This window comes from Heterocephalus glaber, unplaced genomic scaffold, assembly GCF_053883595.1.
Source record: "Heterocephalus glaber isolate CG9 unplaced genomic scaffold, H.glaber_assembly_v1.0 deba00001543, whole genome shotgun sequence".
NCBI classification, from domain to species: domain Eukaryota; kingdom Metazoa; phylum Chordata; class Mammalia; order Rodentia; family Bathyergidae; genus Heterocephalus; species Heterocephalus glaber.
The window spans coordinates 9,068,294-9,089,066 of NW_028258336.1; the positions used below are offsets into that span (position 1 = coordinate 9,068,294).

At 39.7% G+C, this 20,773-nt stretch overlaps 1 long non-coding RNA gene across 2 annotated transcripts; it reads right to left on the bottom strand.

Moving 5' to 3' along the window:
• Positions 1-5,062: 5,062 nt before the first annotated feature.
• Positions 5,063-19,585, bottom strand: LOC110345481 (uncharacterized). 2 transcript variants are annotated; one of them, XR_015442369.1, is made up of 5 exons: positions 19,398-19,585; positions 19,038-19,279; positions 8,672-8,799; positions 8,044-8,105; positions 5,063-5,545 (listed from the first exon to the last, which is right to left on the bottom strand). It is a non-coding gene; the product is annotated as an uncharacterized LOC110345481 (long non-coding RNA). The 2 variants fall into 2 exon arrangements; XR_015442368.1 differs by having other exon boundaries at positions 8,672-19,279.
• Between the last annotated feature and the right edge of the window lie 1,188 nt (positions 19,586-20,773).

Sequence of the window (20,773 nt, forward strand, 5' to 3'; positions counted from 1 at the left end):
GTTGCCTCTTTTATATATAAATATTCACTTAGGCAAGGAGAAAAAGACATCTACTATTTTCTCTGCTATGAATGACAGTTTTTCCCCCTAAACATAGCAAGCAAGTGAGAATACCTGTCTGGCTACTAGAGAAACTGCAAAAATCTGAAGTCCATCAGACTGACTGTAGGAAAGATGATGAGTTTAATTTACCTCCTAGCCTGCCTGCCACTGGGTGACAATGGCTATAGCTGGCAGCTCCCAAGCTCAGTCTTTGCCAGGGTGGGTGGTGCTGCTACATAAAGAGCCTATGACACTGTTCCTAATATCCAGAGTTTTGCTCTTTTTAGAGTTCATAGGATAATGAGTGCCTGATGGGAAACAGTTTGGAACTGAGACTGCCTAGCACAATGCATGTGGCAACTGGGCAAATGCCAGAATCTCTGGCTCCAGACTGTGAGCGTGTAAGGAAGCTAGCAGAGGCCCAAGCTCAGCCTGGTATCCTTACATACTGCAGACCAGAGAGATGTGAAAATCTTCAGCTCAATGCAGTGCTACCTTCAGGAAGCTGACATTAGGCACAAAACACAAGATAACCTAGTTCAAACATGGCTGTCTACCTCCTAATAAGGTGGTGTCATGTTCCTGTTTTCGTCTCTTTGAGATTAGAGACTACAGAGTGTCAGGGAGCTGTAGCATAGTTTCAAGAGCTGGAGGAGGAGGGCATGGTGGTGTACACCAGTAATCCTAGCACTCTGGGAGGCTGAGACAAGAGGATCATGAGTTCAATCCTATCTTGGGTAACTTAGTGATACCCTGTCTATGAAATGAAATGGGTGGGGGAGTATCTCAGAGTGAAGGCCCTATGTTCAACCCCTAGTGCTGCAAAAAGAGGGGAAAAAGATCTGGAGGAGGCAAGCACCAGGAGGTATGTGGCAAAACAGGGAAGCTGCTGTCTAGAGCTGTTTTTTTTTTTTTTTTTTTGGGGGGTACTGGGGATTGAACTCAGGACCTTGTGCTGTCAGGGCAGGCACTGCACCACTGAGCTAAATCCCCAGGACTAGAGCTGCTGTTCTATTTCCTCCACTGATGCCTGTAGTCTAGAGTGGGGGCAGTGAGATGACAGAATGGAGGGCCTACACAAGTTACCTTTCCTCCTCCTTGTACAGTGGCTCTCTTCACTACCGATGGAGACAGAAGACAGCTGGGGGTGGGATCTGGCTTTAAGGGGAGCCATGAAAGTGAGGGAAGGGAGAGTAGAGGAGGGGAGCGGAGGGATTGGCACATTCAGGTGGGTCAGAAATGACAATCTTGACTGCTGTGGATAGAGGGTGAACAAGTGAGAGGGCAACATGGGGACCATCTGCCCACAGCACTACCACAAGAGATACAACTGGTGATTTGTACACTTAGACCTCCTGAGGTTGAGAAGAAAAAGGAGCTCATGTTGGCCCCTTCTAGGGCAAGACTGGGTGCTGGACCACCTGCAGTTGTAATAACTGGCCACCATGGAGTTCCACGTGGGAGTAACCAGAAGGCCATAGGTTGGTGAACTCTGACTGCATTTGAACATCTAAATCCTTGCTAAGCTCCTTGAGCCATAGAGTCAAAGGCATGTGTGAGGGACTAATTGCATATGTGAGGCATACACTATGCTAACAACAGCAAAAGGAGGAAGCCTCTAAAAAGACAAAGCCTCCCCTACAGATGCAGATGTCTTAGATGCCAAACAGTAACACATGAAAGGCTAAAGAAGGTACGAGGAAATCTTGCCTGTAATGTTAGTGCTTTGGGGTGAGCCCAGTAGGGAGAAAAACAGATCACTTAGGATGAACCTGCATAGGGACACAGGAAAGAAACCAGGTAGAGGATTCTGCTCTTTTGTGTCTGTCTCCTAATTCTTGAAAACAAGAAAAACTTTTTCAATCAGCTTAGTAGGATCCTAAAAAACATCCACACAACCTGCATTAAGACATGATTCCCTTTCCCGTTCCTGTTATGTCAGTCAGAACAAAACTTCTGGTGGGAAAAGCACTAGGAAAGGAGTATTCTGGGGAGATGGCACTGATTATACTGCCCTAGGACCCTTCTCTGGCCCATGATCAGGGCACCCTTCGAAGTGTTTGGACTCTCAGGATGTGGATACCACCACACAGAAGCCCAGGCTACACCCACTGTCCCCCTCAGCATCATAACAGAGTGACCAAAAAGGGCAAAAGGATGTCAGAAAGAAAGCAACAGCCCAGAATCTCCCTTAGATTACAGCTCCCAGGATGCAACAACTAAGGGCACACCCTTCTTGAAAGGCATCCTGCTGAGGTAATCCACGCCACAGGAGAGGCAGCGTAGGATAGCCAAACAGACCCCAGGACGGGTCCCAGGAGCAGAGAGAATGGGGCAGTTCCTCACATTGGCCCTTCTCAGAGGTCATACTTGCTCATTATGGTCCCTGCTTGCTGAGATGGGGCTCTGGGAAAGCTGGACAGCTGCTCTTGCATTCTGCACACCCTGGGGTCCAGAGATAGTTTTTTGAGGATTCTGGGCTTGCCTTCTTCCTCTAAGTTGAAGAGGATTTTATCTGCCACAGGTAGGGATTTCTCGATGATAATCATTCTTTCTGGAGTAAGGTGGAATCACAGTGCTGTGTTAATTTGTGTCTCTCTACTGGCCAGACATGTGGAACATTTTTTTCCCCCATGTATTTATTGGCCATTTGTATTTCTTCTTCTGAAAAGTATCTATTCATTTCAATTGCCCAGTTTTTGATTGGGTCTTTTAGTTTTTTTGTCAAGAGTATATTCTAGGGAAGTAACTACAAAGTACTTAGGTAAAGTAATTATTTATGAAGATATTCACAGCACATTTTTCATAATATAAAAATTGGGAATCAAAGTAATTGTCTAAAAATATATTTGAGAGATATTTAATGTTATAAAAAACTTCCTATGATAAGATGTCATATGAAAAAAAATCACAGGGTAGTGTAATCACAGTTTGCATAAATGGACCAGAAGAGAATATATAAGCAGGAATTATCTTTTGTAAATAGAACCACAGTTGTTTCTTTTCCTTCTCTATTCTTTTGTTGTTGCTGTATTTTTCAAATTGTCAAAATTGCCATATATTTTATAACCAGAAAAAGTTAAGTCTTATTTGGTCCCATTTTAACTAGAATTTACCTAAAGAAAGTCTTGACCTATTTTTTATTTTTTGGTGCCAGGGATAGAACTCAGGACCTTCCGCTTTCCAGGCAGGTGGTGGAACCACTGAGCTAAATCCCCGGCCCTCTTGATCTTATTTTTTAAAATTTCTATATCAAAAATATCCCATCACTCATTTGGCTGAAAGTTAAAATGGAACCTCCGTTATTTTGCATTTCTCTAATCACAACTCTCATTTCTTTCCATGATGTTATTTCAGCTTAAACTGTACTCAGCTCTTTACAATTTTGGCCTCTCTTTCCTTTTCTTTTTTGTCTTTTTTCCTCCTCTTTTTAAAAAATGTAAATTATGTCTGTTTTTCTTTGGCAGCCTTAGTGTTTCCTCCTTTTCTCATCTGCAGATACAGTATGTACTATTTAGTTGTTCAGATAGTCACCCATTCCCCTTATTTCTTTTAAAAATTTTATAAGGGAGAGGAAGCATTCATGAAATAGTCTCTTCTAAATGTCAGAGTCTTGGTAGTATATTTGCATTTATTTTTAAGTGTTTGTTCCCTTTGGAATTTTACAACTATTTTTCCATTATGTAAGGAACATGTGTGTATGTGTGTGTTCATAGGTGTGCGTGTGTGTATATGAACACACACATAAGTTCATATTTGGTGCATATGTAAGTATGTGTGAATACATGTTCTGGCTCTGCAGGTCAGGAATCATGCCATTTCTTACATACTCTGCAGAAACAGATACTCAGTAGTACTGAGGGCTGCTTTGCCTGTCTCTGATTATCTCCTTTTTAGAGCTGGCCATCAGGGCCTCAGGCTCTAGGCATAGGAGAGGAATACTCTAATCTGCTGTGGTACCCGCAGGCTGGCATCATACTTTAAAAGGTTTGATGAAGATAAAGCAAGTTGAGTTGGTTGTTTGGCCTCTCCAGCTGCTACCTGGATATCATAGAGACAGGCAGAATGACTTTTAATCTCTCTAAAAGCCCTCCATTTAGCAAAAAAGGATACATGTATGAGATAAGATGGTAGAACTCCAGTTATATACAGTACATGTGAATTTGGACTGGATTGAAATGGCAGCTTGAGGAAGGAGCTAAAGATCAAACCAAGAGATTCTTTGGGTTTCAAATAAAGGGCAAGATTTATAAGATGAACATTTGAAAGTTCACATTGGAATTCAAAGTAGGTATTTGTAATTGAAGCAGTATGCTTATTTTATTTTCATAAATCTAAGATCTGGCTTTGAAGTTGGCTCCAGGGTATATCCATCAGCACTGAGCCTTGAAAATTTGTCTGTTAAATCAAATGTATGATGAAAAGCACAAGACAAATATGACACAGCCTTGTAAAGTGAAAACACCTGTGGCTGTGCTGTCGAGTGAGTGTTCAGCTCAATGTTGCACGATGTAGAAAAATGTACATTGATATGCTTTCTGTGACGGAGGGCTCTGCCTTCTCCAGCCAGAGGACAGAGCTGTAGAGAAAAAGACAACCAGTAAGATGAATGCTTCCTCTAGATGTAATTTTCCTAAACCCAAAGTCACATGGATGAAAAATGGGCTTTATTAAATTTGCTTGGCTGGAAACAAGCATGCAAATTGTAGAAGGTTCTTAAAGGTGCCAAAATGAGAGCAAGAGTCCCAATGATACAGTTATGAATAATGCTAATGCTCTATAGTGGCTCTTGCAACTATTAATGATTGGCCTCTGGAAATATTGTGACAAGGTTGGTCTTTTATCCACCCTAGAAGTTTGTTCTGGCTGCTTCAATCTCTCCTTTCTAAGCCACCTTATAGAGAGTGCTTCTTCTCCTTCTTTCCTTCCAGTTACCAACAGCCCCTTCCCAAAGAATGCTAAATCAAGCATGCTCTTGTGCAAATGTAAGATTCGTATTAATTCCATTAAGGTCTTTGAATTTGGTGTACATTTTTTATTTGTGACAAAAACATGTCTTCTGCAAGCAAGCAGGTAAAGCATTTTATACTGTACTTTTGTGTAGGAAGAGCAGGTTTGGTGGAGCACTTCTGTTTGCAACCTGGTCTTCAAATACTACGTGGCATTAAGAAAATAAACAATAAACAGGAATTCCTTAGGTATTGTGAGTTTAGCATCTTTCTTGTTTAAAAGCATCCTCCCTCAGCTTCTTATGATGATGAATTTTAATTTTCAAATAAGGGTGACTTCATCGAATTTAATGTCAAATAAAATTGAAAAAGAAGATGCAAACTGTTGGAAAAGATGGTGGAAACAATTACAGCCCAGGCTTGGAGCTTATTGAAGGTGATTAACTGTCCAGCAGATTCAGACTGTGGTTAGATCATTTTTCTTTGGCTCTCTGCTTCAGTGTGGAGGAGGCTTCTTTGTAACTTGATCTTTTTCATAGAGAGAATGAAACTGCCTGAAGAACAGAACAGAGCATTGGCTAGGGATGAAATAGTCTCAGGGGCTGCCTCAAATAGATGAGCAGAATTGTTTTTTAAAAAACATCTTTTGCATGTCATGCTAAGAATATATGCCTCAAAACACCTAAAAAACCCTGAAAGAACTACAGAAGTAGGAGTGATCATACAAAAGCAATATGTAAGATCACAGAAGTGAAAAAATGCATAAAATTAGACATACTGATTCTTTCTTAAGTTGCAAGGGAGCATTTGATAATATAATCAAAACAGAAATAAGAAAGTTATCAGAAAATTTAATAGTCCTTGGGGGACTGCAGATGGCTATAGAAAATTATTTAGTAACATTGAAATGTCAGATGGAATGTTCTTATTCCTTTGACCTCTCATTTGTTTAAGAGTTACCTTTAGAAAGTCTTACATGACTTGAATTTAGTCCTCTGAACTCTAGTTTATTGTACATATTGTAGATGTCTCCTTCAGTAGCTCATTATGTAGCTTGGCACTCTTGACTAGGCTTTAAGCATACTAAGGTCAAGAAACATGTCTTTTGTGTCTTTGCAGTTTCCTCTCTAGTTTCAGTATAATCATTGTGTTTGCAGATGGTGTTTAGCAAAAGATTCCTGGCTCACAGGATACTTCAGTTAAAAAGAAAAGTTAATAGAAAGATCCCTAACTATGCTGATATTATTAATATTTATATGTTTTGTTTTGAAAAACCTGTGTAAGCCTAGATAAAGCAAAAGCAAGAGGAATAAGTTATAGATATAATGGTGAAAATGTACAAGGCATTTCACTGTTTTTGACAGGAATAATAAAGATGATGAGAGCAATAATGATACCATCTTCTTGCATTTCTATAGATTCTTCATTCTGTGGAAAGCATTTTCATATCACCAAGAAGATGGTAGCAGGTAAAGGAAGGAATAGAAATAAATGCAAAGAAATATAGATATAAAAAGGCAAATGTTCCAAAGAAGATAATAGTCAAGAACAAAGAAATGGAAGGAGAATTTACTAATAATTTGGAACAATTATTAGCTAAGTAGCACATTGGGCAGAGTATCAAATAAATATTTACAGTGTTGGTGTTCTTTTAGCTGCCTATAGATCATGGCATGTTTTGACTTGTCTTCTCTCAGGTAAGTAAGAGAGAGAATGTACTGGATTCTCTAACTCTGTCTCTTCCACTTTCATTCACTAGGGCTGATATTGGTATCGGTATGTCTTTATTCCAGACATTTCATTTCAGATGGTCAAAAAAGAAACAAAAGTGTAGGTGATAATCAACTTGAGCAGCATTTGAATAATTTCACAAAAGCTCAGGGAGGCAGAGAGCTCCACTGTATTTTGTTCTTGTAAAGTTCTGAAAACATCCTGACCAGAGGATGCAGGTCTAAAATTATTGCTTAAATTAATTTATTCGGAAAAAGTTTTAAAAAAGAACATTCCAATTGTATTATAGGATTGATATTAAACCTGGAATTGAACAAAAATGCAGACAAAAACATTCTTCCTGACCTGTGTCAGAGTGCACAAAAGGTCCTACTAACTACTTTTTTACTGCTTAGGCGGGATGAAATGCATATTCAAACTGACCCTTGACTGGTGACCTCCACCTAGCAGCATTTCTGCGAGTGAAAAGCTTCTCTTACTTTTGGATCTGTTTTGTTCAGAAATTACATTCCCTTTAGTTGGAGAGCAGATGACCCACTCTGAAAAGTCAGGATTAGTAAATTTTTGAAAGCAGGTCAGAAAAAAGATATGAGGGATGGTTAAGATAAAACTAATCAAATCCTTGGAAGGTTTCTGCCTTCTCCAAATAAGAAGAGAGATTCTCTGGAATTAAATTGTGTTTCTGTTGAGAACAATATCGTAGAGGCAGAGTTTTAATTTAACTGCCTTTTGAAAGCATGGATCAAGTATTTTCAGGATTCAGAGATCAATAACCTTTGTTTTGCTGTTAAGTCTACTTTCCACACTGAGTTTTGAAGCAGTGTAGAGAGCTCTCTCCTTTGCAAATTTAAGACCTGCATTCAGCCCTAGCTCTGGAATTCTAGAAGTGGCTGTAGTGACTGGATGAATTATTTAATCTCGTTCAGCCTCAGTTGTTTCAACTGTGAGAGGGGATAATGATTTCAGCCTTGCTTTATAGTAATAGCAATAATTTCCATTTCTAAATGTTTACCGTATGTCAAGTACTTGCTGTTCTTTTGGCATATATTATCTTTAAGTCTCACCCATTCTGCAGTGGAAGGAATGATTATCATTCATATTTTACAGTTGAGAAGGCTGATGCTCAGGTCACTTCAGTAAGTTGCTGAATCACAGAGCTAACAAGTGACAAAGCCGGGATATGTCCATGAAGTCCCTGCTGAGTCCTCCATGGAATTTTGAGGGTCATTTAAAAGGACATGTGAGGAAGTATTTTGAAAATGACAAGCTTCACTGTAAATGCCTGTATTATCCTGATGGATATAAATTAGCATATACTTACAGAATTCTTATGAGCTCAGTGATACCTTGGTTCATGAACTTGGTTCTTTCCATGGTTGGAAACTGAGTTGGATGAAAACAGAATCAAATTCAATGGTTAGGTTCAATGTTGACCATATGGGGAAATTTGATTTGGTTCTTATATAGTTCAGTTTGGAACCAGAATCCTGGGGAGAATTGACTTCATCTCAGTACTAAGTACTGAGTAGATTTTATTTAGCTATTTTCCCTAATGTAGTATTGCGTAAGGTATATTAATAAATATTAAATATTTCTAAGTTGGAAACTCTTCCATCCTTGGGGTCAGGTATTAGTTTCTTTTAGATCATATTATTGGAGAGAAAAACAAGGAAGCAAATTTACTAATCAAAAGTAAATGAATGTTTCAAGACAAAAAATGATTTCATGCAATGCAACCCCCCAAATCAGCCAATAACACTTTAAAATCATGAAAGTTGTTAGGAAAACTTCAAGGGAGATGAGATAAACATAGTACAGGATTAGCATATCTCTGCTAAAAATCCATGCATTCACAAATCTTTGGGACCAGCAACAGTTTAACTTCCTCTATCCAGTTCTTTGTTGTTTATTTTTAGTCTATAATGATCAAAAGGGTTGGTAAAACTTACTTGAAGAATTTATCCTTGGTCAGAGATAGAAGACTTGTGTTGGAAAGATGGCTGGGAATGTACCCAATTCTCCTAAAATAAGCATCAAGTTTTGGAAAGCATTTTCTCTTGTGTAAAGTATCCTATTCCTGAAGAGAGAATCAGAATAAGAGCCCCCCATTCCCAAGGGGGAAGCTAAGGTGAATCAGTCCATCAAGAAGACAAGAATTAGCCTTAATGACAGGTTAACATTCAAGACAGATTTTTCCTTTGGTCTTTTGGAAGAATTGCTAATGTCACAATAAAAGTTCATAAAATCTTCTGGAAGAGTTGACTGAGCCCACAGATGAGCTGACCCTGTGTCTTCTATTTCCTTATATACAAGGATTAGATAGTATAATACATGGGCACAAACCAGTCCTTGAAATTTTAATCCTAGATCATTTTCCTTAATATAATTTTCTAGTTGCTCTTTAAATTTCAGTGTGAACTGTTTCTTCAACTGACCCATATAGATATCTTGGGAATGTAGAAAAAATGGCTTCAAATTAGAAAAGATGCTTGCTGGAGACTGTTTATCCAGGCTTCACCAAGCATCTGTGTTGGGTGAAATATAGCCTTTGGGTAACATTTGGGTAAGAACTTCTTGATGGAACGCAATTGAATATTGCAAAGTGGGAGGAGATGACACCATTGAATACCTGACTGGTGGCTTGTCTTTGGTCAGCTTGGTGGGATGAATGTGGGTCTGCTCATTCATATACATTTTCTACATGTGAGATTGGAAAATGTAGTCCTTGTCTAGTTCTCCTGTCAAGGATTTGGTTACCTTTGGGTTTCTGCTGGGCTAAGACAGGGGCCCATTTGGGTGGAAAGGATACATGGCCAGGCTAGAACTGGAACAGACAGTGTAAAGTAAACAAAGCTAATTATGGAAGTGATATTTGCAAGAAGAAAAGCTAGATGCTAGCCTTGCTTTTGCATTGGTCCATATTCTTTCTTAAGTATAAAAAGAAGGCAGCCTTACATTGTCCCTGAAGGCTCCTGCCCATAGCTAGCAAGAACCGTGTCCAGACTTAGAAGCCAAAATGTTGGCCATCCCTATGGCTTAGCACCATTTACCTAAATTCCTGAGCCTGGTGTGAGAGTATTTTTGTCATAATGCCTTTTAACAAAACCTTGGGCATATTGAGAGGCAGAATCAATGTCCTAAGTAAGCTCTGTGGACTCAACTTGGACTCTGCTTTACTTCTTCCCAGTGTTTTCTAGTGCAGCAATTGTGAAGCTTTTAGAGCTTTCAGTGATAACAAATAGCCCACCGCAGAACATATGCCATAGATTTCCCACCATTACTCTAGTGGAATGAGCTCTGCTCGGGTGTCTACTGACTACTATTTACCAGCTGATTTTAGACAAGTTACTTTATGTGTGTGGGCTTCATCCTCCTTCTCCGAGAGAGGGCATCTTTAAGCAGGGTATCAGCACAAGCAATCTACAATTCTTTATGGTCTACTCTTGCCTGGGGAATAAAAATACGGGTTCATGTCTGTGCCCTCTTTGCTCCCTCCAAATTCCCTGTTCTGGGGCTTTTCCTCCAGATTGTTCCAGGTCCCTCCTCTGCTCTCCAGATTTTTCTGTAGAACAAGATTAAGTCTGAATGAATCATTGTTTATTGTAAGATAAACAACAGCTGATAAAGTCAGGGGATGACCTATTTCTGAAGCACACAACCAAGGAGAAGATTATGACTTTCTTTCTTTAGACTTAACCAGTTTTTCTTCTTGTAACATATTTTATGAAACTAATCACCCTGGCAATATGTTGCTGAAGTTTTCTTGGCTATAGAGCAAGGTCCCCAACACACTAGCACATCAGCTTTACAGAGCCCAGACAATGAGAAAACAGTATGGGGTGAGAGCAAGCCCTTGCAAAGAGTTTTGGAGTCAGACTCTAATAGAAAGGTAGGAAGAGGATAAGGATAACTAATTTCTGGAAGATTTACAAATGAGTGATATATAAGAAAAATACCTGAACTCCCTAAGAATCAAAGAAATGCAATAAAAAATAACAATGTTATCATTTACATCCTATCATTTTGGCATCTGGCATGCCTGTGAGTTTGAGGATATATGCATGCTCATGTTGCTGGCTGCCTGGTACAATCTTCTGCCTTGAAGTTGGGTGCTAAGTACAGAAATGTAAAATGTATACTCTCTTTGCCCAACAATTTTCAGCCTGGGATTTATCCTAAGGAGGTAACTACTCAATGCAAAAAATACACTAGTACCGTATGTTTGTAAAAGTATATCCACGGGGGAAAATTGGAACCATATCAGCATTTATCTACAGGAGACTGGCATAGTAAATTACGGTAAATACCTACCTTGAAGTCTTGTGTAGTTAATGAAAATGACACTGTAGCACTTCATATATTGACATAGAAAAAATTAATTGTTGATACAAGACAGGTTGTTAAACAGAATGATTATATTCATACGAAGTTATGTTAATAGAAACGTGAGAGGTTGTTCATTCAAATCTTAACAGGAAGGCTGAGGCTACTTTTGCTTCTTTTTCAATTTAGCTCCCCACTGTGCCCCACTCTACATCCTTAGGAAGAATGTATTTAAACTTTCTTACTCTTGGGCAAGATGAGGATAATAATACCACCCTCTTAGAGGTTACTGTGAGAATCAAGCAATAAAACACATGTCAAACACCTGGGATGGAGAAAAGAAGTATGTTGATTTGTTTTTATTCAGAGTTTCCATTTCCCTTTCATTATATGAGTCCAGACAGCTGTGTTCCTATGCCCACGATTTATAGAGAACAAGCTAAGTGGGCTTTGAATAGCTTCCATTTATTTTAATGCAGGAAGAGCCCTAGTTCCAAATATGTGGAACAGTATTTTCCTAAGGCTGCAGTCTGTCAGAAAATGGCCATATTGAGTCATTGTTTTCTGAAGCCAAGAGAGGAGGTTGAGTGACTGGTACTGATGGGCAGCCTAAAATAATATCTAATTCTTGTCATCCTTAGGCAGTTTAAGACCATGAAATTTTGGATAGATGTACAGTTTCCCTCTTGGTTTGGAGAAACAAAGCCTTGATTGTTTACCCTCTTAAACAACAGAGTTTTGTCCTATGCTCAGCACCATGCAAACCAAACAGAAGACTTCCTGAAGGGCCATCCCATTTATTATGCGGCACGAGTCCAAGAAGTAAGTAGATCCACGAAGCTCCAGCCACCTGCAGAAGGCTCACATCATGGGTGCGGGGAGATGACCAAGATTCACAGGAGCACAACAGTCGGTCAGGTTTGGGTTCCAGTTCTCTGATATTGTGCTAAAGTTGGTGGATTCAGGCACTTTGAAACTCCCTGTTTGCTTGGTGCCCACTTTGTTGTACAAAACAAACAAAATAACCTCATTTTTGCTTTCCATGCATGAAGCCAAGAAATAAAAATGGCAATATTTTGAATATCTTTTACTTTGGGAATTTCTGATCCATGGACAATTATTTCAAATATTCTTGCATAATCATTTCAGAGCTGTGGTCACATGGAATAGGAGATAATTGTAGCTCAACAGTTTTCATTAATGGTTAAATTATCATTAGAGGCATACAATTAACTTGCCTCTCTTCTGTATTCCTCTTCTCATTTCTCTTACCTACACTAAAACAGCTCGTAGGTTGTTACCCTACAGCTACTCCCATACGTAATTTTCATTAGCAGGAGGTCAAGAGCAAGTTGAATATATGAAGGTGGGATTGGCTCTGATTCTTAATAATTATAACTAGTAAGTACTAAGAACTTGTCATCCTGTAGGGTTTGTGCTAAGTGCTCTATCACTGTTTTGATGTTTCGTGAGTAGTCCATGGAAGACCAGTTTTACAAGGAAAGTTGGGGAGTTGGCAATGAAAATGCAGATTCTAGACTTATAGATCAGCATCTTGCAGTGGGAACCACGGATCTAGCATTTTAACAAACACCTTGGATGAACCTATGCCCATAAAATTCAAGGGCCACTGTATTATCTTATAGTGTACATGTGACTCAACGATAATCCACTTTTCTTTCCACTCTTCAGATTTATGTGCTTAAATTCTTATGGCAGATACATAAATATCCTATGAATTATGAGACATGGAGTACCTATATCTCTTTGAGATACTGATAATTACAAATGTGTCTCCATAGTCCAATTGCAGTCTGTGCAATATTTACTGCTTTTGAGGGAGGGTTAAATAAAGAAATAATATCTTGCTTGGTGTGGGCCTACATTCTGGATGCAGAGAGGGAAGACTCAGGGACCATAGGGTGCTGGTACAGGTTGTGAACCCACGACTGGCAGCCCTTGACATTCTCCTTGGTACAGAGATGTGCATACAGGGCAGAACTACTGCAGAGAGAAGATGGCTGATGCAGTGGTGTGATTCCCGGGCCCAGAAAATCCCTGCCTGTCTTCTGCATGTCTCCGTTGTTATGCTTCAGGGGGCCTGAAATATCCACTGGCGATTCTTTCTTTGGTTCTCTGCTTTATTTCTAGAAAGCCTCTATTAAAATAAAATGCCACTTGGAAGGTAGCAGGAACATTTAATTATATTCTCATAGACTGGCTTAATCTGTTGCTCTGGGAATGACATACCAAAGGACTCATTTGAGAATAGGAAAGGATGGGTTCCCAGTGGTCTTTGTGGGGCCCTTTGGAGGAAGAAGCTAGGGAGCATAGGAGGACTGTCTAGGGGACTAGAGCGAATGAGAGAGAGGCTAAAGATAAATTGGACTCATTTCTCAACTCTGAGGGTAACTCTATTAGTCAGCTTTGTGTCATTGTAACAGAGTGCTGACAACAGGCTACTTAGGAAGTAAGGAAAGGTTATTTTGGTTCATTGTTTTGAAGGTTCAAGCCCAAGATTGGACAATGCCATTGGTTTGGGCTTCTGATGACGGCACATCATGATGAGAGTGTGGCAGAATGCACTGCTTCCATCACTGGCCAGCAAGTGAAGAGAGAGGATGGACCAGAGTCCCATAATCCCCTCAGGGACCTCCCACCCAGCTCTACCTCTTAAAAGTTCACAGTACCTCCCAACGCCACCAGCCGGCGACTAGGCCTTTACATATGGGCCTTTCCAAACCATAGCAGTTACTCTCTAGAATGCCTGATTCTTTACATTTTCTAGGCCCTGCCCATGCTCTTCTCCTCCCATGAATGTTGAGTGCTGAGTAACTGTCCCCTTGGTCACAGGACTGGACTGCAGCAATGCTGCGGGTGGTGATACCTCAGAGACATGAATGGGCTCTGGAAGGGAGACTTCATGTCAGACTCTGTATCTGAACCAATGGAAGGGACCTGGGGAGACAGTTACTAACCTCTGAGTCTTAGATACCCCCTCTCCCAGTGCAGCCTTTTCACAGGAGCAGAATAATGAGAATAGATGAGACTTAGATCATTCATCTCTTTGCCAAGTCCCATTCAGGGCTTTCAAAGATGTGATTATTTCTAGCAACCATAGTGGGCTTTGCTGCATTTCTTTTTTTTCCCCCGGTACTGGGGATCTAACTCAGGACCTTGAGCTTGTGAGACAGGTGTGGCACCACTGAGCTAAATCCGGGGCCATGTTGCTGCATTTCTTTTTTACCGGGAATCGAACTCAGGACCTTATGCTTGCAAGGCAGGCAGTGGAACCACTGAGCTAAATCCCTGGCCCAAGTTGCTGCATTTCTTTAGCAACTTGAGAAAGACCAGAGATGATTCTCTAACAAAGAGTTTGTCTACAGGTCTACTAGGCCTTGATATTTGATTTTATTATAATTCTGACCTTGCCCTATGTTTCATTGTTGAAGCTTCCCCCCTTCAAACAGAAAATGTCCTCTAGTTTTCTGAATGTTTATTTGTTCTTTAGTGCTAATTTATGTGGTAGGTGATACTGATTCAATAGTTGACTCTGGGTGGAGTAACCACCCTCTGGAAGGGAAGGTGGGCAAGAATATCACTGTCTTTGAACTTGCTACTGCATCCTGGGGATGGGCATGGAGATGATGGGCTTCATTAGGAGAAGCATGAACTGAAAGCAGAACTCTCAGAAGCTAGAACCAAGTAGATGGGGCTGGTGGGTATTTGTGTGAGAGTGGAGGGAGATGAAGACAACTCAAGAATGAATGAGTGTAGAACTCCATGCCCTTCCTCAGGGTGGCCATTCCTTTACCAAAAAGACTTGTTTTTTCTTCCCATTCTCAGTGAGTATATCTACATCTTGGCTAATATTCTCCTGTTCTAAGGATCCTTTATCAGTGGGAAGAAAGGACATAATTAGCTTCAGCGTTCTCTCATATTTAAGCTGGCAATTCATCATGAATTCCACACCTAGTTCATATATTCTGGGTAATCAATACAGCTGTTCATGAGAAGTAACCCTCTATCCCCTTCAAATATTGTTTGGTTAGGATACCATGAATAAAGATTAGCAACGTCCCCCTTTTTTTCCCATTTATGCAGGAATCATTAACTAGCCTCAACTTTGGATTCTTTATCATATGGATCATGTCTACTATGATTACCCCTTTTGTGTCATGTCCTGGCTAAATGTTCTTGCGTGACACACTAAATGTAGGGCAGGGTTAAGTGTCAAGTCATAACCATACAGAAGACTGACAATTAACAAACAATGACCTATCCACCTCATTGTGCTGTTATCTGAGGCTACAAGACAAGACTCACTTGTAAATATTACCTGAAATGCAATATGTGATGATAGTAGACAACATTTCACAACATCTGGTTATTCAGTAATTCACCCTAAGTTTGAATATGTATACTGCTTTTTGGTAATGAGCTTAAAAATAACAATGAAAATGACAATTTTCTTTTAGTGAATGCTTACCATGTAGTAGAATAGGTTCAGGTCTGGCATCCCTTTGCCTATTTAATCCTTAAACCAGCCTGACTATGCATGACACTATTTTGCATATGAGGAACTGAGGCAAAAGGCTGTTAAATATCTTGTCCAAGGTCCTATAATTGAAGGTCAGAGCTAGGATTCGAACCCAGGCAGTCTGGCTCTAGAGTTTATGCCCTTAACATCCATATTATCCTTCTTTATACATTGCTGGGCACAGAGCTAGTTTTAGCATTAAATAATAGCAATGGACACTGTAAATCCTAAACATAAATATTGCTAGTTTTTGTGTATGTCACGTCATAATGTGTCAGAAGCAATGCTACATAATTTTGGGGAAAAATCATTTGATTAGGCCTAGCTCTCCTGCTTACAGGCATTTCTCCTGCTATGGCATTTCAAGACGTAACTCCATTTTGGCCTCTGGTCACAACTGAGACCTCAGTGATCCAGTTATACTGTGATGCTCCAGGACAAGATTACACCAGCTGAAGACATCCTGGGAGGAACAAAATCTTCATCTGCATAGTTCCTCATTGATCTAGGAATTCCGCTGCTTCCCAGTCATCTGCTACATTTGTTTCTCCCTATGTACTGAACTTTCTGTCTGGGGTTATGTGTTACATTTGTTTCTCGCGATGTACTGCACAAAAGCTGCTGCAAGCTCAGGGGCTGTCGCCTTTGCTGCCCAGAGCAGCACTGATCAGGCCCAAAGCTCAGCTTCTTCTCAAAGTCTCATTTTTCTACCTTTCCTGTATAATAAGTTAATTTGCCTTGTGCTGCTCTGGTTCACAGGAGATTAGGACTTACTGCAGAGGTTCTAGTAACATCCCCTTTCCCTGTTCCCTACAGTAATGCTTTTGAGAAATGGGCAAAGGACAAGACTGCCAAAAAAATAAAAATTGATCCTTCTTTTCAGGTCTCATTACCTAAAAGAGTTTTGACTACAAGTGAGTGTAGAAAGTGAATAGTTAATGTAAATTTTGTTACTTGCAGTATTAATATGATTGCATATGGCGCTGCTCTTGGGAGAGACTGAATTAAACAACAAACACAAAAATACCAACCAAAAATTCCTTCTATGTGCCAAGAACAAATTTGATTTCAGATCTATGTGCCCAAATTAAGTTTTATTAGATCTGAACCAAGAACATAAGCTTAGTCCCTATAATGCTCACATCTTTAGTATCCATGCTTTTTAATTTAAGATGAAACATTTTTGTTAAAGTGAGGCAGCCCTTCTTGTTTTTCTAAGCAACACTTTTCTTTCAGCTTATACTGTGAGGTGCTGGCTCCCAATGTCAGCCTCGGAACTGTCAGGTCTTTTCTACCAGGGAATGGTACTGAGGTGTGGGGTTTCTTTAGGCAGCATTATGCATTGTGAAAACATTGGGCCAGTTTATCCATATTACCAGGAATGGAATTCCTGCCAATCTTAATTTGTGAGACATATTAACATGGTAGTCTGAACATTTCCAATAGTTTTCTCATGAGTGATTTCAACTTACATAAATTATAGGGCCAGATAATTAGCTTATGGGCCCAGAAATCATTCTTGCCCCAAGTTTTGAGACAGTTTTCAGTGAACTATAGCTGCTCTGACACTTTCGATTTGCTGACAGTTCTTGTTTCAGGAAAAGAGTTACCTTCCTGAGGTGGCTTTCTGTTACCAGGATCATCTTCATTCTTGTCTGTGAGGGTTGAGATCAAGGGCTCCAACGGAACTCAGCTGTGTGGATGATTCTTGAAATCATAAGCCTCTTAGAGCCTGATGCAATAGCTAACATATTAATTGATGGCGACGACAGGAAATGGTCTTCGTAGCTAATAAGAGTCCTGAGGAATTAACCATGATGCCTGCTACAGCAGATTCTGACATATTGCATTAACAATTTTAGGCAAAAGAAAATTATAGCGTTGAGATGTATATTTTTAGTTTCTTCTCCTGCATTGTTTTCATTCACATGTAAGCAGCATAATAGGCTCAGGCTGGACCATACTTCACACCGAGACATTAGTTTTTTTGCTTCAGGGAGAGTCTCCCTGCAGTGTAACTAAATATTTAAATCTCAGGAAAAATTCAAATCAGAATAACATGTCTCAGGTTATCAGGATTATTATGATACTAGGAAGAGTAGACAATGCTGGTCTTTTAGGAAGCTCTCATCATGAATGTGTTTTGGGCTGAATATTTCTTACTAAGAGATGAACGGCTTGAAGTTGAGTCAAACAAGGCTTTTAGTGTTTTTGAAGGATCGGGGAGCCATGAGTCAGTGATTAACTCAGTTATGCCTATATAGAGAATGGGCAAAGGCTGTGAAAGCTCCAACACCAAGACTTACTGTGTAGTTGTTGACCATTATCTGGGCAGTGAAATAGTTTTTTTCAGGGTCGTGGGAGGTAAGGTCTTCCTGTGAGAAATTTCTGATAAGAATATATGTGAAGTGATGTACATGCCTCGGTTTAGAGTATTCTCAGCCTTCTCCATTGAAAAGGAGATTTGACATGAAAGTTTTAGGGGATTTTAATGGAATTTTGGTAAGGGAGTGAAAAGTACGAGGTTCCATGTTGAGTATTCAAGGACAATATTATCTTAAAGGATTATTTTCCATTTCAGGCTAAATAATCTATTTTTGAGCAAAGGGGACAACAAAGCTAACAACTTTGCTTTCTCAGAAATTTCCATCCTCACATGGTCTCCATAGGCAGCAGCATTGTCAAATAAACAAAGTTTAATTAAATAAAAGACATGTAAAGAGAACAGAAATATTTTTCCTTGGCTAATCAAAATCAGACAATTCAAAACACAAAGCCTGCCAGGAAATTGCCAATGGATTATTTTTCTGATCTTAGTGTACTGCTGTTTTTCTTCCTGGTGTCATATCTCAAGTTCAATTCAGTCAATTATCTACAGCAAACAAAATGTGCAGAAATGTCTCTTCTCTTACTGTTGTTTATATTTTACCACTAACTGAAGATTAGTTTCCTTCTCAGCTTTTTCCTTTGGGAGCTTATAAATCCAACAACAGAAGTTGAATATGGTGTAACTTCTATTGTCACTTTGAAAGCATAGTGATTGATTTAGTTATTTAAAAGTTTATTGCAAAGATTTTTTCATTGCTAAAGTTACACTCACTATCAAATATGTTAAAGAAACAATTTGCTGAGGATTTGGAAGGATTTGTCACTAGGTTAAGTATGTTAAAGGTGCAGTGTCAGGGGTTGCTACTGAAAAGTAATTTCCAGAGAGCCTTTAATAACTACAAATTTAGAAGTATGGTGTAACAAAGCTGGCAGAACTAACACTTAAACTGTAGTGGAAGTAAGGCTGATACTGCAGAGGAAAGTAAAACACGGGTGTTGGAAGAACAGTCTCCTCTCTTGTGATTCTGAGGATTCTTTCCCAGCCCTCCCACTCTAGAATATTCTCATGTGGCCTAAGTGTCCATGACCAGTGTAACTGGGCAGTAATCTATCTTCCCAATTACCTTCTGAGCATAGTGATTTCTCTCAGATGTGGAAAGCAGGCGATTTTTTTCCTGTAGCCCTTTTCTTCACTCCTTGTCAGCCCCGTTTACTGTGTTTCTGTGACTGGCTGTGAGGCTGCCCATCCGGAAAGGTAGCTTTAAATCTGTCCTGGAAAATGATCTATTTTGCTCAGCAGATGATCATGTTAGTTGCGAGTTTCTTTCTCTCTACTCATACTTAATAACAAGTGATCCTGCAAAAGCTTAGAACATAGAAAGGAAAAATAAAATAGAAGCCTCTTTATTTGCCCAAGCGACTAATGTGTATTATTTTCACTTAGCATTACTCCTACTAAAAATAAAAAGGAAGATGAAAATTACCTCCGGTTTTGCTGCTGTGGCTGCCCTTGGATTTCTGGGGAGGCTCAGTTCCTTTCACACTGCACTGTTGGGACTGCCAAGCCAGAGGATCGTTCTTGCTCCAGGTTCAGAAATGTTTTTGCCAGATCACCTGTCCTTCTTTCCTCAGATAATGAAGCTGCGATTTTCTCTGGCCTTTCTAGGCAGAGTGATTCTAGATAAGCAGATTATTATGTGGAATATATCATCTATGCCGCTCCAGTGCAGCCTTTTCAGCTTTCCAGAGCCAGTTAGACTTGTTATAAGGAGCGAACTGATTGGCTGGATCAGGGCTCAGTTTCATAGATTATAACCCGGCAGCTGAGAAGCACGAGCCCTATAGTTTCTGTAGTCAGAGGCCTGCCGGTTCCTGCCTTAATGTATATGTAGTTATAACTGAGTTCTAGCACGGCCTTGGATGTTTCTGTTCTAAATAGCTGGCATTGCATCTTCAAAACTGTGTGAGTAACCCTAACTTTTTCTTTTAAAGCTCAGGAAATTAATTACATACCCCAGGAGGGAGTGATTGTAAGAAGAAAATACTGAACTAGCAGATGGTTCGTTTTCAAGGTGTTGTTCTGTATGTATCAAGTTCAATGGGATGAATCTCAAAGGTTTTCGGACCTGGCAGAGTTATTCCAGTGTTTTGCCATGGATCACAGTCCAGCTGCATTTTGAAGAAGGCTGTTCCATGCGTATGCTTGGCCTGTTTGTTTTATGGGGTCTATAAAGTGATAAAGGTCCAAAATGAGCAGGTTGAACAGGATGTAGATGTCAAAACATAGGCGAGAGAGCACTTGAGTCAGGCAAGTTTCAGGTTTTCCCACCCCAGTGTCCAAAGCTGGGAGAGAGTGAGCAGCAAATGATAAGGAATCCTCCCAGGACTCAGGTTCTCAGCAGCCAGCCAGTGCTCAGAAGAAACGTGAAAGGGTAGTGGCCGGACTCTGAGGTCCGAAGCTAATTTGAGACCTTACACTATGGATAACTGAAAAGATGTATATGTATGGAAGTTGTTTTTCAGTGGTTCTGTTTATGTGATAGCTGAATGGGAAACCACAAAGTTGTTTTGAGAAACCTTATAAGAAGTACATTAAATATGACAGATAAGCAATGTAACTGAAGAAAGTGTGTGCACTGGAATTTGTGGTCAGAGCAGATCGAATTACCTCAGGAAGCTGTTGTTAAGTTTATGTAACTGCTGGGAGTAACTTCCATTACTAATAAGGTTTAGAATAAAGCTAGATGAGATTGAAATGAGAAACTAAAAAGTACCAACATTTTATTATCTTCTATATCTTTTACTGGCAGAATTATTACTGAGTATAAATTTGTCAATAAGCAGATCATGCTTTGCTTTT